We start from the raw sequence: 9,912 nt of genomic DNA, 5'->3' as shown, positions 1-9,912 counted from the left end.
TGGCTTCCTCCATGGATCTTTCTTCAGTGGACAGAACAGATCTGAGCTTGCAGAGCATCCGGAGTGGACCCTCACTAAACAGAATCTTCTGAGAGGGAGAAATGAAATGCTGGTGTTAGGAAGGAAAGGAGTTACCTTCCCCCAAGATCCGTAGAATCCCACATTTGGGTGGGGGTTAGACGATGTCTGAGTTACAGTGGAGACAGGGTGCAGGTCCTAAAACCTCCCTTGCTCTTGAAATTTCTCAACAGACTGGCCTCTTGTTTATAGCTATTGAGAACTGAGCTCTAAGCTGGTGTGGTGGCACAAGCCCTTAATCCCAGCAGGCAGACGCAGGCAAAGTTCTGTGAGTTCAAGACCTGCCTGGTCTACTTGGTGAGTTCCAGGCCAGGCAGGTATACACAGTGATGCCTTGTCTCAAATAGCAACAGAAAGAGTTGAGGTCAGAATGGGGAGCACTTCAACACAGAGCAAATAATTTATAATATGCTTTAGTCTACGCTACAGGCATGTGAGATGTAGATGAACAGAGAAAAGGGGAAGGAGAAAACGTCCATACATGTAAAAAAGAGGCAAAGCGTAAAGGGCCAAGGAGAGAGGGACCCTGAGAGGAGCACTTTGTGTGTGGGGTGGGATGGGGGTGGGGCACCACAGAAGGACACAGGTGGGCATCCATGGGCCCCCTTGTGGTCTCCAGGGATGTTGTAATCAGCCAATGATTTCTAGTGTCATGTTATATTTTCAGTTCACATCAGATACAAACTGGGAAATCTCTTAGGGAATTTCTTACAGAAGTAAGGGATGAGCCTATCAAATGCTGGGACTCACCTCTGTTGTAGCATCCACAGAGCAGGATATTAGGTCCGCAGGAGGAACTGGGATATCTACGATCTCGTTTAGACTCCACTGTTCTCTCTATGCTTGAGCAAGCTACTTACCTCCATTCTGTCTTCATTTTTGCTGAAGAGCCCTGAGAAGGGCATCGTTTTCCTGATTTCTATGTCTGTAAAGAAGCTGCTTTCCTAATGTTAGGAAGAAGAACATTCCGTAAGAAAGTTAGCGCGCTACCTCAACTTCCTAAGGCAATCTCACATCTATTGCCGTCAACAGGAGAGATATACATACTTGGAGGAGAGCTTGCAGCCCAGGGCCAGTGCCCTAGGATCCAGGCGTACAGTCAGACTTTCTGGGATGGAGCAATGGTGCTTGATTGAGTCTCTCATTCAATCCCCGTTATGAGATGTCAAGAGGTAGGATTGTCAAGAGGAGAACAGGGCTCTCCCCTCCCGGGTAGAATCACCCATTCATGGGATTAATGGGCTAGCAGGTTACCTGGAGGGCAGATCTGCTGTAAAAGCCATTTGGTCTGGGTTTCTCTTGACATCTACCTGTCTCCAAGGAGGAATTCTGACCCCTGTTCACAGCCTGTCCCCCCGTCACCTCAGCAATCTGTCACCCGGAAGGCCCTCACTAGTGGTGAGCTTGTACTGTGTAATGCCATCCTCTGAGCATAGCACAGCTGTTACTATCTTTTTTTTTTTTTAAAAAAAAAAAAAAAAAAAAAACTTTATATTATATGCATTGATGTGAAGGTGTCAGATCCTGGAGATCTGAACTTACAGACAGTTGTGAGCGGCCATGTGGGTGCTGGGAATTGAACCTGGGTCCTCTGGAAGAGCAGCCAGTGCTCTTAACCATTGAGCCATCTCTCCAGCCATTACTGTCTTTACCAAAGCAGCCATGATCACGCATGAGAGACCCACACAAGTTCTAGTCTGTTGATGCTCCCTCGTAGAAGAAGGGGAGAATAGGGAGAGGCATTAGACTTGCTCCTGAGATTTCAGTCACCCCTTCTGCATCCCGCTCCCAACTGTATATAATCCTGTTCCAGGGAGGCTACAATAGCCAGGAAGTAGAAGGCTAAGTGAAGGGAGAGGGCTCCATCTCTGCATTTTTGGGGAAGTCAACCACGCACTGTGGAGCGAGGCTTTCAGGTTAGGCAGGTGTTTAGGCACCACGCATATTCCTGTAAGTAGACCTCTTTCCTTTGGCCTTTGCCCCGTCTTAGGTGGATAAGGTTCGTTCACATCTCCTCCGGAGAAGTAAGGCAGCAGCCTGCCTCTGCTTCTGGGCCACATTGCTTGCCTGCTGTCCTCCTTCGGGGGCCATACCATCTTTCCCAGCCACCCTGAACTGGTCCTCTCCGGCGTCTCTCCCCGGCCTGCTCAGGTCCTCCATGATTCTCAGTCTTCAGTTTCCTCCTCCTCTCCTCCTCTTTCTTTCTGCTCCGCCCCTCCGCAAGACCTGGAATTTTATTTTTTTTTTTTTGGGTGTGTGTTGTGTTGTGTGTTGTGTTGTGTGGGTGGTGTGTGTTTCGAGACAGGGTTTCTCTGTGTAGCTTTGAGCCTTCCTGGAACTCACTTGGTAGCCCAGGCTGGCCTCGCACTCACAGAGATCCACCTGCTCTGCTCTGCCTCCCGAGTGCTGGGATTAAAGGCGTGCGCCTGGAATTTTATGAGGCGAGTGTCTCATCCTTTGGCTCTTACGGCTGCGGTCCCTGATGCTTCACCCATGGTGTAGCCCTGGAGTTTTCCTCCAGTGAAGATGTGAATGAATGGATTTTTTTTTTTAAAGTGAAAGTGGCAATATTGGAGGAACAGAGAAAGTGACATTTTACAAGTGGAAGAAAATTGGAGCAGGGTGTCGAGGGGGTTGCTTTTTGGCAAACGATGTGTAACGTTGTCCCAGAAAAGGGGGGGGGGAGAGTGCCAGATTTGAGAGGGAGGCTTGTGAAGTAATCCCAGCTAGGAAGCCCAAACAGCCAGAGCGATGAAGAACAGCAGCCCCTGGAAGGAGCACTGTACAAAAGAGCCTGCAGCAGGTCCTGACAGTATTCCACTTTCGAGTTCCGGGGGGGAGGGGGCTGGGGGAGGCAAACAGGAGCGGACCTGCCAGCCTCGGTAATTAAGTCCACCAGAACGGAACCACCGCTAAGGAAGGTGAATTTCTTGCCTTATAAACCTTCCCAGGGCTCCTCTGTGCTTTGGATATGCAAATGCCTTTGCCAACCCGCAGCGCCCTAGGAACGAGCAAGCGGCCGCCTCACAGACCCCAAACCCTTGCGTCTGCGCCTGCATCTCATAGCAGTGCTCTTGGTGTGATCAGCCTGAGTGGTGGCGTGCCCTTGAGGCGGCTGTCAAAAAAAAAATCCTCCCCGAAGACTGCCAAGCCCTGTTCTAGGGCACTGGAGGTGGGGGGAGGGAAGCCCAGCATTTACATCACCAGCAGGAGGCTCCCCAGGGAGACTTTAATCTCGTTTAGGTGTCCAGACACAGGCCATTAGGCAAGGGAAGGCATGCAGTGACCATTTGTACATCTAATTAAGTCCTAGAAAGAGCCCTGCTAAGGCACCTGCCTCTGGCCTGGTTAATCAGGCCCGGCTGACCTCTCTGGGCTTCTGTGTCTTCACCCCTAAGGGAGGAGACGGATCCCTCCTAAGGTCCCTTCTGATTTCACCTTAAGGGTCAAGACACAAAAATTACAGAGATTCTCTGGAAACGTATCTGTAATACCACTCCTAGGTTTTTCAGGTCCCTGGAGTATACAGGGGAGAAATTAGTAATTACAGACTGCAAAGAACGCGGAGTAGACACAGCCGGTGCCCTCTAGGGACCCAGAGTCCAGGACAACCTGGAGAGGATATAGAATCCCAAAGGACTTGGATTAAACCTCAGAATGACAAACACGTCCTCGGATCCTTTTGTGATTAATGCCGTTTTTTTTTTTTTGTGCCTGGTTTTCATAGTAAGCAAGTGTTTCACTAGTCAACGGAGGGAAGAAAGGGAGGGAGGAAGGTAGGGACAGTGGACAGAAGGGGCAGAGGGCAGGGGGAGAAGGCCAGCAAGAGAGGCAGGGACCACTGCTCTCTGCACGTAAACACCAGACTGAGTTTGGTTAATTTATGCCCCTCTCCTTCTGTGATGGTTAATCTTGATTGCCAACTTGCTGGAATTTAGGATCACCATGGAAACAAATCGCAGGGCAAGTCTGCGAGGGAGTTTCTATATTCGGTGAAATGAGGTGGGAAGACTCCCCCTAAATGTGGGTAGCGCCGCCGTTCTAGGCATTGATCCTGGACTGAATGAAAAGGAGAAAGTGGCCTGAGCATCCGAATTCACCGCCCTGCTTCCTGGCTGCAGATGCGACGGGACCTGCTGTCTCAAGCTCCTGCAACCACACTTTCCCACCGTGGTGGACTCCACCCTCAGCTAGGAGACAAAATAAACCATGCTTTCCTTAGGTCACCTTTGTGAGGCATCTTGTCACAGCGATGATGAAAGTAATTAACAAACCTTGGCTCCAAAATAAACAACGCACTAGAGAGCTAAGTGCCATTCATAAGGGTAGCAGAATGAAGATTTGAGAATAACAAGACCGGGAATATAGCTCAGTGGTAGAGCACTTATCTAGCACGTATGAGGTCCTGGTTTCGATTCCCACATTCTGCCAAATGGGCGCATGTCATGGGGAACACAATCCCCAGCAGGAACAATTCAGGGAGGAAGGACGTATCTTAGATCACAGTTTCAGAGGGTTCAGTACATCATAGTGGGGTGTGGGGTGTGGGGAGGGTTCGGCACATCAGCTCATCACGGTGGCAAGAATATATAGTAGAGGATGTTCACATCACAGCAGGCCAGGAAGCAAAGAGAGTGTGACAGGAACCACCAAGAGCCTCCTATAACCTTCAAATCCCTCCCTTAGTGATCCAGTTCTGCCAGCCAGGTCCCACCTCCACAGCTTCTCAAAATATCAACATCCGTGAGGAATGAGCACTCGAACATCACCTGTAGCTAGATTTCCTGCCTTGCCCACAGTCAGGACAAATCTGTCACCCGCCAGTACAGTGTCAGACCCAACCAAGTAAACACAGAACTTACATGCACACAACGTATGGCCGTGCAGCTTCTACTAACTTCTATAGTTAAATTAATCATTTCCATAAATCTATACCTTGCACGTCAGTGGCACCGAGTGCTCACATCTGCTGTCATGGCGCGGCTGGCAGAAGCTTCCCAAGGACAACTTCTGCCTGACTGTCAATCAGTATAGACCATTAGAGCATTGACATACAGACCATCCACAGCAATCACCCTCTGACATTCAAAAAACAGTAGAGTCAACACTAGAAGTGGCAGAAGCCAAAGAATAGTCTATTGTTAAAGATGACACTGGGCCGCACATTGGTCCCATCCCCTGCATCCTCTTCTCCTGTATGGATCCCTCAAGAGTAAATGTTTGAGCTGGAGAGATGGTGCAGTGGTTCAGAGTGCATGCTGCTGTTGCAGAGGATCCAAGTTCAGTTCCCAGAACTCACATACCCCCTACACACACACACACACACACACACACACACACACAAAAACACAGGGGCTGGAGGGATGACTCTCGCTAAAAACACTTGCTGCTATTGCAGAGGACCCAGATTGGATTCCCAACACCCACATGGTGGGCCACACCCTCATTTGGAACAAAATCACGTTTTCTCTCTTGTAGTAGGACAGGCCCATAGGGTAGAGGAAATTAGCTCAAACCAGTTGCCAAGGCATGCACAAAATGTACTTCCTTATGAGCCAACCTGGATCTGTCTGAGGGCCTAGCAACAGGCGCTGTCAGAGTTCCTGATCACACCCAGCCAATGAGGGACAACCATGCAAAGCTACCAGATTGGGACATAGCCTGGGTGCTGGAAAGAGGGTATAAAAGGCCTTTCCTGTTATTGAATAAACGAGTCTGCTGTTTGCCTTCAACTGACTCCCGGTGTCTGTATCATTGATTCCACACCTTCTCACCCCTCTCCCTGAGGGAGTCATTAGGATCAAGCAACACTCTCTTCGGTGGCAATGAGACTACATTAACAGTCCACTATGCTGTGCCCTCTACAAAGTCAGGCTGCTGGGGGCTGGCAAACACGAGCTGGAAAATCCGATGCTCTGCTTTAAGGTTTGGAACAAGGCTCCTTGTGGGTGGGTGGAGTGTGTCCCACACACACAGGTAGCTATTATAGGATGATTTGTGTCCCTTCAAAATTCACATGTCCAAGGTTTGGCCTCAATATGATGGTACTTGGAGATTAAACCTAGAAAGAGACTTTAAAGCTAAGTGAGGTCATAAGGGCAATTTAAGAGTACTAGAGTCTATGTAAGAAGTGGCCTCCGGGGCTGGGCTGTGGTGGTGGTACACACCTTTAATCCTATCACTGAAATGGAGGGGGAGGCAGAGGCAGGCAGATCTCTAAGTTCAAGGCCAGCCTGGTCTACAGAGCTAGTTCCAGGGCAGCCAGGGCTACACTAAAACCCTATCTCAAAAACAAAACAAAACAACAATAACAACAACAACAAAAGAAGTGACCTAGACTGAGGAGGAAGCTCAATGATTAAATATTTGCCTAGCAAGTGTGCAAGGCCCAGGGTCCTATCCCCAACACCAAAACCAAAGTCCAGGGCTAGAGAGATCTGTTGAGCATGATGATGGCTGAAAAGCTCAGTGGTTGAGAGCAGTGACTGCTCTTCCAGAAGACCTGGGTTCAATTCCCAGCACCCACATGGCAGCTCACAACTGTCTGTAACTGTAAGGATTCGGCATCCCAGCCTAAAAAGTGGGCGGGCCCTCTGTGTGTCTCTCTTTTTCCTTTCTGCTCCTTCTTTCCATCTGTTCTCTCTCTCTCTCTCTCTCTCTCTCCCGCCCCCTCCCAATAAAGCTCTTAAAAGGTAACCATGGCCTGTGACTCCTCCTCCAGCACTCTCCTCTGTCCAAAAAGCAGCTGTGCCATCTCTAACCTCCTCGTCATGCCTCCAGTTCCAGGCCTTCTGACACCCTCACACAGACATACATGCAGGTGAAACACCAATGAACATAAAATAAAAATAAATTATTTAAAAAAAAAAAAGAGCACTGACTGCCCTTCCAGAGGACCCGGGTTCAATTCCCAGCACCCACATGACAGCTCACAGGACCAGACACCCATGGCAAAAACACCAATGCACATAAAATACAAATAAATAAATTAAAAACAAAAGTCTCTTCTGCTGAGACTCAGAATGACAACTTCGGGAAAGGAGCTAACCCTGAAGTCACCCTTCAGAATGAGCTTTACTGGGAGAGCCTGGTGGCCATGGAGGTGGGGCTTGACTTCTGCTTAATCGAGAAAGTAATCAGAACATTTACAGCATCGTTTCTGAGAGAGCCTTGGCGGGGAGAAGTCTGCCTTCCCTTGAAAATCGTGAAGAACTGCGTAGGGAGAGATAGCTACCACAGTACAGCGTGATAGGGTGGGCATGGGGTGAAAGCGAAACCTTTACATCTCTGGAACTGAGGGCATTCTGACTTCTCTTAAGTTTCCAGAGGGTGATAGGAAGTTCCCCGACATGTGGTTTAGCTTGGCCTAGCCTACCAAGGAGCCAGGTACTAGGTAGGACCAAAAACTTGCAGCTGCAAGGAGGAGTCCTCCCCCCCCCTCTCCGCAAGCCACAGCATGCCTTCTGACCAGCTTTTTGTTCCAGAGGGCTGCAGGGGGGGCCATGGCCTGATTTCAGGGTTTGGGGTGGACGGGCAGGGGATGGAGAGAGGGAGAGGGAGGAGAGAGAGGAGGAGGAGGAGGAGGAGGAGGAGGAGGAGAGAGAGAGAGAGAGAGAGAGAGAGAGAGAGAGAGAGAGAGAGAGAGAGAGAACCAGCTAGGTATGGGACCTAGTGCCTTCTAGCTCTAAAATGCAAGGTATATATTTATTTATCTATGAATCATCTGTTTATCAGTGGCTATTTATTTGGCACTTAACTCCGTCCTGAAATAATGTTAATAGGGAAGTGGGTTGCTTTTAATGAAATATGTGACATGGAGCTAACTTTGAATTTCAAATGGCTAAGAACTCTTTTTAGTGCAGGTATGCCCCATGTGGTGTGTGGGACAGATGCTTGGAACAGTTGCTAAATCTGGCATTTATACCTATTCTCAATCAATTCTGCAAATTCTGTAGCCATATGACAGAAAGACAGAATAGACTTAATACCGCTCTGGATTTCTTTACAGTAATGCCTGCTTCATTTTGGGGGGTTATAGACTGAATATTGTATTTTTATTACATTTAAATTTATTCAGTGTGTGTATGTGGAGCACAACTTGAGGGAGTCGGTTCTCTACCTCTAGTATGTGGGTCCTGGGAATCAAACTCAGGTATTTAGTCTTGGTGGAAGGCACCTTTACTCACTGAGACATCTCACAGGCCTTATTGGATTTTATTTTATTTATTTATTTATTTTGGTTTTTCGAGACAGGGTTTCTCTGTGTAGCTTTGCACCTTTCCTGGATCTCACTCTGTAGACCAAGCTGGCCTCGAACTCACAGAGATCCGCCTGGCTCTGCCTCCTGAGTGCTGGGATTAAAGGCATGCGCCACCACTGCCCGCCTGGCTTTTTTTTTTTAAGAGATAACAACCTTTTATTTTTACCAGGGTGATTTTATAGCCCTCAGCATTTTACTAATGAAAAGCCAGCTAAACATAAAAAAGCAAAAAATAAATTGCAATAATTTACTCATTCTATTTATTTGTTGTCTGGGTCAGGGTCTCAGGTAGCCCAGGCTGACTTTGAACTGCCATGTAGCTGAGAATGACCTTGAACTCCTAGTCTTCCTGCCTCATATCCCAAGTGCTAGGATTATAAGCATGAGCTACCACATCCTACTGGATTCTATACTTAATAATCTAGTGGGTTTTTTTTTTTTTTTTTCCTCCGAGACAGGGTTTCTCTGGGTTATTTTGGTGCCTTTCCTGGAACTTACTCTGTAGACCAGGCTGGCCTCGAACTCACAGAGATCCGCCTGCCTCTGCCTCCCAAGTGCTGGGATTAAAGGTGTGCCACCACTGGCGGGCCAATAATCTAGTTTTAAAAATTATTTTTTTTGCCGGGTGGTGATGAAACACTCCTTCAATCCCAGCATTCGGGAGGCAGAGGCAGGCAGATCTGAGTTCCAGGACAGTCAGCTACACAGAAAAACCCTGTCTCGAAAAACAAAACAAACAAACAAAAATAAATATAATAATAGTAAAAATCTTCATTTTGGCCTCCAGGTTTGTAAGAGAACCAGGGAGCGTTTCAAGCCAGTTTGGGACTGCTTCAATGTCTGGTGTTTGGAAATCTCAGTCGAATGGTTTGCTTGGTCTCCTAACTTTTTGTATTAGTTGTTGGGAGCTCAGTGTTAAACTGGAACTCAGCTGCCACAATTGCGTCCTCCCCTGCTTCCCTCCAGTCCTTTAACCATTTCAAGTAATAGATTTTCACCGTGACCTTGAGAACTTCGAAAGCATATAAAGTGTTTTTAAAAAGTGGGTGTGTCGGTGCACACCTGGAATCCCACTTGAGAAGCTTGAGAATCACTTGAGAAGCTGAGATAAGAAGTTTGTGTTGGGCTGGAGAGATGGCTCAGAGGTTAAGAACACCGGCTGCACTTCCAGAGGTCCTGAGTTCAATTCCCAGCACCCACATGGTGGCTCACAACCATCTATAATGAGATCTGGCGCCCTCTTCTGTATACATAATAAATAAATAAATAAGTCTTTAAAAAAAAAAAAAAGAAGTTTGTGTTGAGTTTGAGGCCAGGCAGACCTGTGTAGCAAGCATTTCAACACCTCCCCTCCCCCTAAAAAAGGTTGACTACAGCAAGACCTTAATAGATTGCATTGTTGACAGAGCCCATGGTAAGGAATATTGATTGGGATCTGTTTAGTTTGCTTTTTGACGACAAGTTTCAGACTAAACACCTATTTCAATGGTAGGATGTTGGAGCTCGAAAAGAGAGCTCATTTCTAGCCCAGTTCTGGACTTTCTACATTGGGCTTTCTAGGAACAAGATCTATG

The sequence above is a fragment of the Peromyscus leucopus genome, chromosome 13 (genome assembly GCF_004664715.2).
Source record: "Peromyscus leucopus breed LL Stock chromosome 13, UCI_PerLeu_2.1, whole genome shotgun sequence".
Taxonomy (NCBI): domain Eukaryota; kingdom Metazoa; phylum Chordata; class Mammalia; order Rodentia; family Cricetidae; genus Peromyscus; species Peromyscus leucopus.
Note: the sequence above shows the minus strand (reverse complement) of the source record.